Source organism: Oenanthe melanoleuca, chromosome 3 (genome assembly GCF_029582105.1).
Source record: "Oenanthe melanoleuca isolate GR-GAL-2019-014 chromosome 3, OMel1.0, whole genome shotgun sequence".
NCBI lineage: Eukaryota > Metazoa > Chordata > Aves > Passeriformes > Muscicapidae > Oenanthe > Oenanthe melanoleuca.
Genome location: NC_079336.1, coordinates 64944067 through 64958865, shown reverse-complemented (window position 1 = coordinate 64958865; position 14799 = coordinate 64944067).

Sequence of the window (14799 nt, the reverse complement as noted above, 5' to 3'; positions counted from 1 at the left end):
GGAGCATATCCAGTATCTCTTCAATTTCCAGTGGTGCTCTATCTATAGAAAAAATGTAGCCAAAAGTAAATGTTTCTGTTCAATTTCTAAAGCAATCTTGCCACAATTTGTGGGTGTCTTTTAGTTGTTTCAGTTTGGGGCTTTTTTGGGGAGCTGGAGAGTGTTCAGGTTTTTTAAAGAAAATATATTTTCTGATTTTTCTGATTGTCCTGCTTCTTTTTATTGCTTATGCTATCTTCCTTCTTCTCAATATCTTTGCTTCATAAGCTGTCTTCATGAAATAATCTCAACTGATGTCTTCATAATAATTTTACTAATTTACTTTGCATAACCCAGTTGGGCAGTTTAGTTCCCCCTGGTTTAAATTGTGGTATTTTCAGATGGTCATGATGTCTTTGTCTAATTATGTGCCTTAATAATGGTGATGCAGTCAATGGTGGGGGGGTAGAGAAAATAATGAGCCCAATAATATCCTTTAGATCTAGTCCTTTAAATCTTAGGTTGGGAAAGAAATCTCATGAAGCAGGAATACTGTCATGTTCCTATGGCTGTGTTTGAAGGTTGCTCTTCATTTTAGAGTATGGAATTTTCACACCTTTTGGCTAAAAGTGTATATTGTTTTAAAGAAACACTTTAGCTGTAATCTAGACTGAAAATATAAAATAAATATAAAATAAATATAATATAAATATAAAATAAACAGTAACATCTCATGCTTTCAAACTAAATGAAACAACTGTTCTACTGGCTGCCTCAGTACACTTAATTTTTGGGATATACCTGCAGTGTCGTTCCCAAGAATTGTACATCTTTCAGGAGAATTTTCAAAACAATTTACAAGATCATATCTACTCTCAATTACTTTCAGGTATCAAAGTGAACTAAAAGGATAGTAGGTCTTACTGAAACACCACACCCAGCCATGTCTGTGGAACAGCAGAACTGGCTGTGTAGCTCATTCTTACTACAACAGGCTTCTGGTGTGCCAAATTCTTATAGGAGAGGCAGTTTCCTGTCAATACTTCATCTTTGAAAATTGTGATCATTATTTTAGATTACTGTTAGCCTCTGAACAACAACAACAAAAAAGTCATTTACATAGGGATATATTTTTCTTCTGTCCTTTGCTCATCCAAACACAAAAAAAATCTGACAAAAAATTGCCCTTTCTGGCAAATGTTTGAAGGACTTAATGCAGAAGTATGATTCAGGTGATCTGTGCCTAGGTAGGAAGTCTGATGGCCACAAAATATGTATAGGCTTTTCCTGCAAAATGTGCACAGGACAGCAGGAGTTTGCCCACTGCTTTAGAACAACTTGTCACTGCACACTTACCAATCCATTTTTCCTCCAGTACATAGCACAGAGTCCTGCTTTACTAATCATTTGGCTACCACTTTAATGAAGGTGCAAGAGTTGTGGGAATCATACTTATGAGGAAAGAGGAAATATATTGCTTCTATTCCTCTGTTTCTTCTTAGAAAACACCAATATTCTCTTGCCAGAACCATGCAGAAGTTGTCAAGGAACAATGTGCACACATTTCTTTTATTTGTATTTTGCTGGCTTTGAGTTATTTCTTCCTCTCTCAGTGATTTTAAAAGGGAAATGGTTTCAAAACTTCTGAATACTCCTTGTAGGCGTCATGAGGTTTTTCTTTTTTTTTTTTTTTTTTTTGGTATTAAAAAGCCAGAGAGTGCAGAAGAAAAGTATCTCAGGTGGGAGGAAGGCTTAAAATAATCCATGCAACTTCCATTTACACTGAGAGGAATGAGAGTCTGTCAGCTAAGACTTATCCTGTAATACAGTGATTCAGGGACAGAGCAATGCCCCTTGAAGGTCACCTTGTGAGCATGAGACTTCCTTGGAGCATGAAATGAATTGGAACAGAGAGCTGTATTCTGAGTGGCTCCATTACCACAGTCCTATGAAATGTAAACCACAAAGCTGTCATCTTCCCCCCTCCCCCTGACACAGAGTTCCTTCAAACTGAGACAATAAAAATAAATCACTTTGCAGAATTAAAAAGCTGTGTTTAAAATAAATAAAGGGAGGGAAGGGAGCTTACTGGAAGATTAGGTGCCAATCACAGATTTATTCAAATCCACTACTTTTGTAATTTTGCAGAATTCATCCCATTTAATTTCTCAAACTCCAACATTCATTTAAAATTAAAATGTCAGATTCTTCCCTGATTTGCACACAAGTTCTACTTTAGTGAGACTGTAAAGACATAAAAGTTGGAAAGATAACTTTATTCAATATGGTTTGCTCCATAACACAATTGATAGTTGTGTGACATATTACTATGAACACCTATGTTCCTCCAAAAAAAACACATAGCACATTTTCAACAACTTTTGTGCTAAGTCTTTTAAGCAGTGAAATTTCTTAAGGCATTTATGATTTATTTTTTTTAACATTCCTGTAAATGTCAGTGGCTGTTAACCTCTGAATCAAACTGTTCCCAGTTCATGTGACTGGAAATGGTGCCCAGAGCAAAAAAGCCAGACATTCTGACTCTCATATAAGTATAGTCTGTGTGGAAATGTTTCTCTGAGCAGAAGTAGTTGCTGAGTTCACATCAGAATACATTTTGGCAGGAAACAAGGTAAGGCTGCATTATGACCACTTTATTATCATTATTACCTTTAATTAAGGTATGTTTGGGAAATAAATGGTCTAAGAGCTGAAGAAAAACATGATGATCTAAATAAGGTTTCTGGCTGGACACAAGGCTAAGTGGCTCACGCTGCTGGCAGTAGCTGAAACTCTTCTGGGATTACACTGGAATTATCTCACAGGATAGAAGGCTGAATTTGGGATAACTGCTCTGGGGACCAGTTCTGAACAGCCTTAGACTCTTAAGAGGTTTTCCACCTTTTAAGTAGAGGGAATTCCACAATGCAACCAGCTGTGCATAAGTGTAAAGGGCGTTTTTAGCAATGAAGACTGAGAGATAAACTGAACTCTGTGCACATGTAATGAGATTTATTTGGAGTGTTGCATGGGTGGTATCAAGGGCAGAAAACTGCCAGTCAGAGGTGGCTGGACAAGGAGCAGCTGCAGACTTGCACTTGCATTTGCCTCCAAAGGTGTTAGTGTAGCTAAATATATTTAAGACATAAGACTTAACATATGCACATACTTTCAGAGAAACTGGAAGGTCTAAAAGCATAGCAGAAGATGTGTAACTCACTAATTCCTAGCTCCCTATGAAGCTCACAGTCCACAAGAGAAAATGTTTTTTTTGTTGTGGTAAAATGGTTGATCATAATTACAGGCTCAGATGAGTTTTCTAAACTTTATCTGTCATTTAGGACATTTTTAAAGAGTAAACACTGAATGGCCAATGCAGATAGAAACAGGGAAGAGTAATTAACTCTTTCTCCCCAGTCTCCAGCTGCCTTCCCTTGTTACCCAGTACTGTTTGCATGTTCCTGGCTACATGGAGCAGGAGTAGTTTCAGACCATGACAGCTATAGTCCTTTGTGCTTTGTGTCTCTTCTCTTTGCTCTGCATCCTGCTCACAGCATGTGCACAAGTAGGAGAGGAACAGGACAGAGAAGCAGCTCCACCACACAGAGGGTTTGCTGTTTCGGCAGGACCACAGCATTTTTTTTTCCTTTGTAACTACATGGCAGGGTCTTAAGGCTGCCCACATGACACTGGACTAGCTTATATTTACCTGATTGAATGGCTGGATTGTTTGGGGCTTTTTTTATTATATTCTTGGATCAAAAAAGTTATTTTCCACATGCCTCCAAGAGGAGGCATGGTAGGGGTAAACTAGGAAAAATAGGTGTCAATTAATTTGGCAAAGGAGACTAATATTTCCAAAAAAACCTTGGTGTAGTGTCAGACTGTTTGTGTTCATCCTATCTGTGCTGAATGTGGATTTTGATTTAAAGATAAATCCTCAAAGAAAAACATGATGAGTGTGTTGAATAAATAAATAGCAGATAGATAATGATGCTTTAGAGCAGCTCATGTTCAATCTTCCAAGATCTGCAAGTATTTTCCCTGAGCTGGATTGTCATCATTACCTTACCATTTTTAACTGATAAAAAGTTGTGAGTTGTCCAGAGATGTTGAGGGAGAAGCAGGGGAAATCTTACCACAGACAAAAAGCTATACCCCCAGTGTTTAAAAATAACCAACTAAGTAGGTGGCTTAGTACAACAGACAAGTTTTATCTGGTTTGAGATGATAAATGAGGTGGCAATGTAAACCCAGTTTCTGTGGACTTTTCTTTAGCAGAAGAAACAGTGTAATATGTATGCAAAAAGCCACAAACTGTTAAAATAACTAATACCACATAATCAAAGTTACATCTGTGTGCCAGTAGAAACCAGTTGCACTCAAGAGTACAGAAGAATTCAAAAGCATCTTCTTTTGAGGTTTTATTAAGAAATGTTTTTAACAGAGAAAAGTGAGATTGAATGTTCTTTCATGAAATCTTTATACAAATTATTCAATAACAGAAAAATCTAGGTGTGCCAGGTAAAAGGACATTTAAGTAGTGAGATTTTATTTTAGATAGATCTGAAATAGTCTTGTAATCAATTCCAGTTACTGCAATCCTTGGTGTTTACAAAATATCTGTAAAATTTCTCAATCTGAGTCATCAGATGACAACTCAAAATCCCCCTGAAACCCAGCAATTTTTAAAGTTTATCATCATACTGAACATACAGTGATTTTTGGGATTTGTGTGCACACACATCCCTGGCCTGAATCAAACTCTTTTTTTTATTATTATTATTAAATTAATTTTACAGCATATGAAAATAATACTTTGTTCCATATGAAGATCTGAGTTCAAAAAATATGCATGTGTTCAAAATTTTAATCCTTATTTACACTAAGTTTTTTATGATGTCTTCACAATTGTGCATAAGAAAACTCAGTTTCTTTCCAATGCTTTAATCATTACATTCCAGTCTGGAGGTTTGGTGCTTCTGGGCCTTTAGTGTCTTTTCTATCAGAACTTTATGGCTTCCTTGAATGCTATAGTCTGTAACACAGCAGTTTATATACAGGCTGTATTTCAATGAAGAGTTTAAATTTGCATTGTCTAAAGAAGCCTTTACATATGCTCATTATAAAGATTTCAAGGCTGTCTTCTCTGCACTTCTTTTCAGGATAGAATCAGAAGAAAATGTAGAATGAAAAAGAATCAAAATAGAATAACTCACAGCAGGCACTATTATTAGTGGAATTTTTAAGTAACATGACATTCTATCTCTTTGAAATATAAGCTATTTTGCATGCTAATATTTGAGTAAGAAATGGTTTTCTAGGTCATGAACCAGGTATTTCTGTCTTTTATCTGCATGCCTTCCCCAGAAAACAGTGTGCAGGATCTATTCATTCCAAGCTATAAGAACAGGAGTATCAAGGGTTCTAGGTCACAGCTGGAGCAGACTCTAATTGAGGGATCAAGGCAGCTGTGTCAAGATACATGCATATTTATAAATAAAGATGGCTTTGGTGTGGCTTTTGCCTTAAGGTCTCCCTGAAATCTTCCATGTAGTTAGGTCTTTAATTGGCAACATAGGCAGCCTTATTAATACATGATTTGGGTTAATACCAGTTTAAGGAGCTGCAACTGTGCTGAGGAATACAGGAGTTGAATTTAAAAATTATATCTTCTACGCTTTTTATATCTTTAAAAGGAATTATGATATATATATATATGAAATTTTTCAACTTCTATTATCAGAAAAAATCGCATATGCAGCATTCTGCTAAACAGATGTTTATCCACAACTGTTTCCAAATGACTTATTCCTGACTGTGCAGACAATCTTGAGAGCTGTGGTTTAATGGAAAGTCATCTGATTTTCTCTCTGGGACACAGCTGGATTTCCACATCAGAGGGAGAATTGTCAGACTGTTAATATAAAATTTCATTCAGAAACTTTGGACTGCTTAGAAGCCTGTTATGGCACTTGATATATTTTTGATTAGCATTGAATTAGAAGGAACAGAAGAAGCTTATTTGTGTCTAATCAGATATTGACATGATGGTAGAAGAAAAACAATTGTGTCATGAATAGTCCCTAATGGGAGTGAATAACAGTAAGGTCAGCAGAATGGAACAGAAAGAAAGCAGGATATGTAAATATCCTGTCAAGTTATTTTCTCCTTGTTTTTCAGACTGGTATAAGATATTTATCTGGCAGCATTAAAATAAGGTGTATTTTCTAATATTGCATAGTTTTGCTTTATCAGTAATCAGCTTGTGCCCCAAGCTAAATATTTAAAAAACGTATAAATAAAAGAAAGCAAACCCACCACCAATGAAAATCACCAAGCAGACTCGCCAAAACCCCAAATCTTCTGCTCTGCTTACAGGATGCTTAGTGCACAATGAGCCCTTGGTCTATATCAGAGCCTAATGTCAATATCAGTCCTGTTTCCTTCTCTTTTGTATACTCAGATTGAGCTACAGTATCTTGCCACAAAAGTAGCACTGGTAACAGTAATGGTTAAAAATAAAGCTTAGTACAGCCACGTGAGTAATTATATTTCTTGCAATTGTGCAGGAGAAGTCCAGCACTTTGGTATCTGTGTGACAGCAATAAACCTTTTTCAGAGCTTTAGAATTCATGTATTTGGATGGAATGGAAAAAATGAGATTAATCTCTACAGCCACAGTTAAACCACACAGAAATCAGAGAGTTCAAGGCAGTTCAAGGCAATACTTCCTTATGATGTATTACAGAAAAGACAGATCTTCCATCTGTCTGCAGTTTCCCAATTCTTCCTTTACTTTCCTTCACTTCCCTACAACGCTATATTGTGATTGAGCATTTCCTGTCACATTCATCCCACGTCAGTGACACCTATGTTCTGTACTGACCTGAGCCCTTCTGAAGCTCATTGTCATCTGATTTGAAAGTACTGACAGATTTAGCACTTTTCCCACTTTACATATATTTGCTATAAACATGAAGCAACTACTTAATTTTACTAAGCCAGGATGTCTATCCTTTCCACATTAAGAATCTGTTTCTGGAATGTCACTGATATTTGTCCATCAAACACCTTTTCACTGCACTGTGATACAAAAGTGAAAGTGGTGAGAGGCAGGGAAAGAGAATAAATGTAATTGAGTTAATGAGGTTATCCATGTGAGTCTGCTGAGATTATCAGCTCTCTGGTGTAGGAGCAGTGAGCTTGCAGCACTTTGCTTAGTGTTTGGTGCAGCTGGTCCCACAAAACACAGCTAACATGATAGCACACCCTGAACAAGGTGTCCAGCACAAGACTGTTTGAAGTTGTGAGACTCAATTAAAACAAACAAACCAACCCCCTTATCTAAGGACATTCATTAACCTGAATGACAGACTTGGGGAAATAAATTCCTCATTGCTTATACTTAGAGTGTTTCCTACATCATTGTCTGCAGTGTGTCAGACTGATGACTGCTAGAGACTTGATGTTGAACCAAATCCTGGTTGTTTTTTTTACTTTTCAAGGTAATAGGCCCTGATGATGCACCATTTAAGGACAGGACAGTTATCATGTATAGAAGAGAACAGGGTTAGTTAGCAGAAGGGAGAAATGGCACGGCAAGAGGAGGTGCAGTAGAAACTAGGAAATGAATGCAGGAATTTGAAATTATCAACAACTTCAGAAAAAGGAATTATTGAAGATAAACCAATATAGAAAAAGAGTTGCCATTTCATATCTAGAAGCAGGTCACCCATCATATTGAGGATATCCTTGGTCTATGGACGACCTTGGATAAATCATTTAATGAGAAGAGACATCAAACAAAAATTCTTGTATACAGCAGGTGTGGAGACTAAGTCAAAGGAGAGTTGCTCAGGAGAAAAATTCAGTAGGACATTAGATACTTAGATGAAGATGGTGAAGTTGAGGAAGAAGGCATAAGACTGTGAAAGTTTGGGAATGTGTATAGTGAGCAAATGGCCATCTGGTAAAATTTAGCTTTCTGTTGGTCATGGAATGAACATTCAGTCCCCTATCTGGATCATACTACAAAAGCTGTAGTTCAGTGCTGGCTTCTATACATATCATAAGATTTTTGATATAAAAACACCATCATTCTAAGTGAATTTCATGAACTTTATCTAAGCATCTGTGTTATTTATCTGGACCATGTTTCTTCTGTCTTACTGTAGTTAAATAGTTTGCCACCTGTTCAGTCATTTTTGATGATTAGGACCTTAACTCATTATGGTAACCATTCAGCTGACAAAAAGAAAGCCATTTTAACTACAAAACCAGTAGGAATTCACTGTGCTAACTAGGCTCTCTGTTCCTCATACTAAGGTCTACCTGAGGACACAAAACATAAATTATTGACTGAGCCCACTTTGCACAGTTGCAGGTGTCTGGGTGCAGGTAATTCCTATCACAGCTAGGACTGCCTGGCTGTTAGCAAGCTCTGTGTCTAGGTAGACTTGTAGACCAGCTGATGTCCATTGTCCTGCTTTCTAATTGCCAAAAGTATTTGAAACGATGCAAAAAAATAGTACAAAATAAAAATTATCACATTTTGTAAACTTCTCCAAGGGTTTTACAGAGTTTGCCCCAGGATTGTTCCCTCTATGGAGAACAAACTTATGGCAATTGACAGGAGAATGGTTGGTGTTTCAACAAGAAGTAAAAGCTGATCAAATGCTCTCTTTTTATTTGATCCAAATGTTACACATCCATATGTGTGTATGCAACAGAACAATAACTGATGCCTAAAATAAGAGGGTAAATAATTAATATTATTTAATCTCTTCATATATTTTTAAAAACAATCAATGTACTCAGTTGAGATTTTTAAAAACTTTTAAATGAGTCTCAGGAAAATCTTTCTCAAATTTTCTTTTAGACTAGTAGATAATTTCTCCAGTAGAAAAGATAAAATTAGAGCACTAAGTACTTTAGTTAATCCCTTGTCTCCTGCAGAAAAGGAGTAGGCTCAAAAATATGCCATTGTTTCATGGCATTTTGGGCTCTCTGCAGGCAGAAAGGTCCACTGATACGATCAAAGTCTACATTTTTCAAACCTGTCATTAAGTACTCTGGGAGTTGTCCAAGAAAACCAACAAGACAATATGTAATTTTCTGCTTGATTTAACAGAATATGTTCTTTTCTAAGGAATGAAAATGAGGAGGCCCAGTTTCCTACAGTTTTGTGTCCTTTGTTCCTTTCTCTATCCTCTAGTACAATAAATCTTGTCCACTCTCAGTTTTTCCTACGAGATGCTTGCTTGTGGTGGGTAGCTTTAAACGACATTAATCCTGTTTGATTGACTGACACAGTCAGTTCTGATTATCTTTCCTCCCTCTGCACAAATAGGCATTCTGCACATGTGTGAATTTTGCAGGGGTTCAATGATTTCCATCTTAAAAGTTTGGTTGATGTTTCCTACTGTGCTCAAAAGGTATTATGAGGTCTGAAGAAACAACCTTATTGCTTAAATTTCATTCCTTAGAAAATAAAATTATAACTTAGACTGTTACTCCAATTTTTTTATTCTACTTTAACAGCTGCTTAAATGGTAGAAACTGCTTTTTCTTTACTTTAACAGTCTGGTAATCTGATATTTTGCTAATTATTTTTTTTCTTGGTGTAGCCAAGAGATGTGTTGCATTGAATTTTTTCAGCATATACTAGCAAGCAAGTGCTGGCAATTTGCATTCAGCATGCAATTTGCCTGAAATAAACTTTGTGCAAAAAATAGGGGAAGCTGTGTCACAAGATGCCTCACTTTTCAGTCTTTAATAGGGAATAAACCAGATTTTCAGACTTCTTCACCGCTTGGGTTTGGCTACAGTAGCAGTGTAGTACACTGTGCTCCAAATACAGGAGTCTCTGGCTGTATTTGCAGAGGCCTGGACTTTTGGAGCCTGTTCTGTGACCTAACTTGAAATGCAATGCATAAATCTCCGGAATGCTGGCAGGGGTTTGAGTGCAGCTGCTCAGCCAACTCCTCCCATATAAGTAACTGTGATAGGTTCTGTACAGCTTCTATGATGAAAAGTGTATTTTACAACATAGAAGCAGTAAGCATATGGAAATGCAAAGGGAAAACAATGAAGCAACTCATTAGAATGTGTATGAGTTTTTCTATGTCAAGCTGATCACATTTTTAAACAAAAAATGCTCTATTCCACAATGCATAAATGTACTATTGCATTTAGGTGAAAAATTCAGGAGGTTAAATGCTTCATAGAGATTTTGGCTCCCAGCCAGTGCCCTTCTACAGCATGTAGCTGGCAAACATTGCATTGCTGGAGACACTGCTTCTTCAGATACATTAATTTTAAATTATAGTTCTCACTAGACAGAAATTGTGAGAAAGAAAGTTCAGCACTGGCAGGCATTTGAAAATCCTAGTAAATATTTTTTCTTGCGCTAAATAAAAGATCCTAAGCAATACAAATCTCACCTAGGACCATTGCTTACTAGGTTTAAGCTCCTTGAACCCTCCTAAAGGAAGCCTTTTAGTAGGTAAACTAGGTTTCCCATCAGCTGGATCACCTCTGTGTAATATAAACACAATGCATAAGGCATGGTTTCATACTGCTTAAACAAGTAATAAAAGAAAGAGCAGAATCTCATATCCATTAGAAACTAAATGAAGCAAGGGCTGGTCTAGCTTTAGTCCTGGCCACTATGGTCTCTTAACTCACTTTATGTTTTCTTGTCCCTTGCCAGTCACACCTAGAACTTGTGAAGTCCTAAAAGGCAATTCTCCCTATAGCTGAAAGAGATGGAAATGTGGGGGCAGGGAACAATTTTCAACTGCTTGGAGCATGACTTTGGTAATGTGAAGGAATATTTAAATGGTAGCTGATGCCTTCTGGGAAGACACATTTACATCATGCTCAGAATGGCAGCCAGGGAAGGTTTCTTGCTGCCACAGAACAGCAGGAACTGGGACCAGGTTCCAACACTGAGCTGAATGAGTATGAAAATTCAAGCTTTAGTAATATAGATGGGTGGAATGTTTTGGTCTGCTTTAAACAAGTGTTTCTTCACACCCTCTGCATTAACATTTTGCAGTCAGTAATGTGACACCAGAGTACTTTAAAACCCTCCTGTTACTCTATGTGCCTTTATCTCCAAACCAAACCCACGAACATTGAGCCACTCATTAAAATTAATCTCTGCATGTGTGTATGGGTGACACGAGGATGCTCTGCATCCTCTCTGCAGAGAGATGCTCTGCTCTGCTCCTTTCTCTGGCAGCAGTGTGAGAGGAGGCTGGAGAGCACACAGTGCTGGGGAGCAGAGCCCAGCTCCAGGGCCTGCAGTACAGTGCAGGGGCTCTCACACTGCTCTGCCCCAGCCTCAGCCCACCTCTGTGGAGCTGAGTCCTTGAAGATTGGGATTCAGCCCCCTCCAGGCCCCTCTACCCTAGTTGTGTGTTGTGTCTGACACCCAGGAGAGCACCTGCCCTGGGCTGCAGCAGCCTCATCTCCTGAGCCTCCCAACAGGGAGGTGGTGAGGCACAGAGCCCATGTACACACACCTGTGCAGCCTAACCACCCCTTTGGGCTCCTGGAAGAGCTGGCTGTGAGTACAGAGCCTGTCCCTCAGTCCCTGGGGCACAGGGCACAGTTCATTCTTTGCCCTCCACACCTTTGCTGCAGGGGTGATGGTGCAGCATCACTGCTGGGATGCTGCCTTGGGTCCTTGGTGTCTTGCCAGCACTGCTGTGCATTAAACCCTTTCCTGTGGGTAAAGCCCAACCCTGCCCAAAGGCTTGGACTCCAGCAGGCATTAGCTAAGGCAGTAACAGGGTGTTGTCTTCACTCTACTGGGACTTGTTCAGCAACTACTGTTGAGAGCAGAATGAAATATCACAGTCAGTAAAGCATGGTGAAAACTCATCCACCCAAGACAGCCCTGTCTCCACAAGCAGGCTCCCCCAAGCAGCCCTCTTTTCCTCCAGGCAGCCCATGTCTGCCATAGGTGCAAACTGGCCAGCCAGCCTTTCTGTAAGGAGCTGGAGGGAGAGCTCCTGGCCCGACAGGAGGGCAGCACTGTGCCTTGGCTGTGCTCCAGGAGGCTGAGTCCTGACCAGGTGTGGGCAATCCGTGCTGCCCTTCCCCTCCCAGCTGATCAAGGGGGCAGGCAGGCAGTGCTGGGGGAGCTGCTCACCTTCCCAGGGAGGCTGCAGGAAATGGTAACTCTCCTGAAAATTATTATTGCGGTCCTGGAACAGGGTTTTATGGTTTTAGCAGGAATGTGTTAATGTAAAGTTTCTGGGAGCACAAGGATAATGTGTCTTGAGTTGTAAGTTTTGACTCTTCTCTGTGTGTTGCTATTTGCACCTCCTCAGTTTAGGAGGAGAGTGAGAGATGAGGAGGATCTCAGGCCTATGCTTGTAGTCTCACCCCTCAGTGTTTTTGGTGGAGCACTGGGAGATGTTGAATGAGCCAGGCAGGCAGGCTACCTGACTAGCCTCAGTAGTTTGTCAACAATTTATAGCAAGCTAAGAATAAGTTATAGTAACTCAGAATGAGTTATTATTACTCCTTAAAATGACATATCCTTCTTGAACACCTAAATCCTTTTCTCCATTTAGTGTCTGTTGAAAATCTCTCTATTTTTTGCTATAGAATATTAAATACCATGTTAGCTTTTAAAATGTTGCTTACACTGATACCAAAATGTTCTGGTTTCTTGCTGACTTCTGATAGCATATTTTTCTCTCTCTCAAAAGCTAAAAGACAAACTGAGAATAATCGGACCTCAAAATATTAACATTTGTCTTTTATTGTAGCATATTTAAATTTTGAAAATATCTATGGCTATACATTATGTGGGACTTCTTAAAGAGCTGACTCATCAGGATGTGCTGTATGAAAACTTCTAGGAAATAATGCACCTACATGATTAAAACTATGATAAGCTTCTAGCATCTAATTAGAAAATGAACTTGACTCTCTTATAAGCCTATCTGTTGATGACTTGGTTTTGCAACACAATTTGCAGAGCAATCACTTCTGGTGAATTATCATTTGTTGTAAAGGAAGTGTATAGTATCTGCCAGGTAAGGAAGGGAGTGTTTCAGAATGTTACACTTATTCTACATTTCCCTTGCACATTCGGTCCATTGTATCTTTATATCACTCCTTCATTATGTTAATTTCTGGCATATTTTAGTGGTGAAACTGTTTTTAAGCGAGGTTGGAAGATACAAATACTCCAGTTGTAGTCAAGGCTTAGATCCTTGTCAGTTCTAGTCAGTGAAAATACCCATCAAGGTATTATTCTACTACAATGGTTCTCTCAAGCTCTGCCTTAGTTCTTACTGTGTATCTTCATTTGGGCTGTAATTATATGTGCTTTCAAAAGTCTTTTGAAAATACATTATAATGATGTAAGAGGTAAAATACAAAGTAGAAATTAAGTAGGATAACAGAAAGCAAAAGCAAGAATGGAGTAAAAAAGCAAAATCAAGTAACATGCTCCTACAGGTTTTGCTGTATTAGTTCTTGTTAGTATGTTTATAGTTGTTAAGTGTTAAAAGTGGAAAAATTAGATGTTTGACTTGGTTATATAAGGAAAAATAATTTTTAAAAACCCAAAACAACTAAATCATCCCACTGACTATACAAAATCATCTGATTCACATAAAGCACTCAAGTTTTTGTAGACAAGAGGTTTCCCATGCTTGAACCACAAGGTCCTCAGGGCAGGGCTCACATCGGAGCAGTAAGTGACCAAGAAGAAATACATGGAAGAAATTATAATAGTTCAAAATAATTAATTTACATGTGTTATTAACAGCATTATTGTTTTCACAGCAAATAAACAGCAATTATTTGCTCTTTATATAACAAGAGCCTAGATTTGTAAATGTATTTAGAAATCTTTGGGGAAAAAAAATAGTGTGTGCCTTAGGGGGAGGGGGGAGGATATGCCTGTATAGTTTTTAAAATGTGAATGATACTCCTTCTTCTTCTTTAAAGTCTATTAAGGAAGAGGAAAGAAGTAAAATCACTGGTAAGAATTACATCAAAAGCAAGAGTTAGATAACCAGTAGAATGTGTTTTCCTGGAATGATGTATTGGTTTGAGTGATCCCTGATGAAAAGGAAATTGCAAGTGAGGAATTTCATAGCCATGAGGAATAAATAAAGTCTTTCACAGAAACTGAACCTAATAGACTGGGCAGTTTAGAGAGGGTAAATTATAAACAGAAAATCTATCTAATTACTGCTTGTTTGGTGTTAAACCAAGGTATCAGCTGAGCTGGTCCAACTTAGCAATTTGGCATCTCAAGTCCTTTGGTTTCCATTCCAGTTATTTTAATTCTAAATTTTAAAAGTGCAAGGAAATATCTGTCCAGAAGTTTAGGGGATGCATTTATGAAATATTGAAGCTTATACATCTAAAGCAAAAATGAAGGAGAAGCAGTAACTGGTTAAATCTTTTGCACAAGCTTCCAAAGTAGTTATGAAGTGTCAGCATCTAAATAAATTATTGAATATGTAGGGTGAAATAGAGGAATACTTTACAGTATCTTTTTCCTTAGTAACATTTGAATACTGTTATTTTTCTTGTTTGTTTTATCTTGTTTCATGCCAGATGTTCTTATCAGAGAAAACAATGGTGATGTGTTTTAATATTGATGAGCTGATTCTCCTGGGAATAACAGTATATCTACCTTCTCTGAATACAAATTGTGGGAGGCTTTTTATGGCATAGTTACCACTATGCATTGAATTTTAAGTGCAACTCTTTAAAACTGTGGAAAGAGCTTTCTGGTTTTATCTTTATTTTGTCTACTTTAAAAGGATAATGACTGTT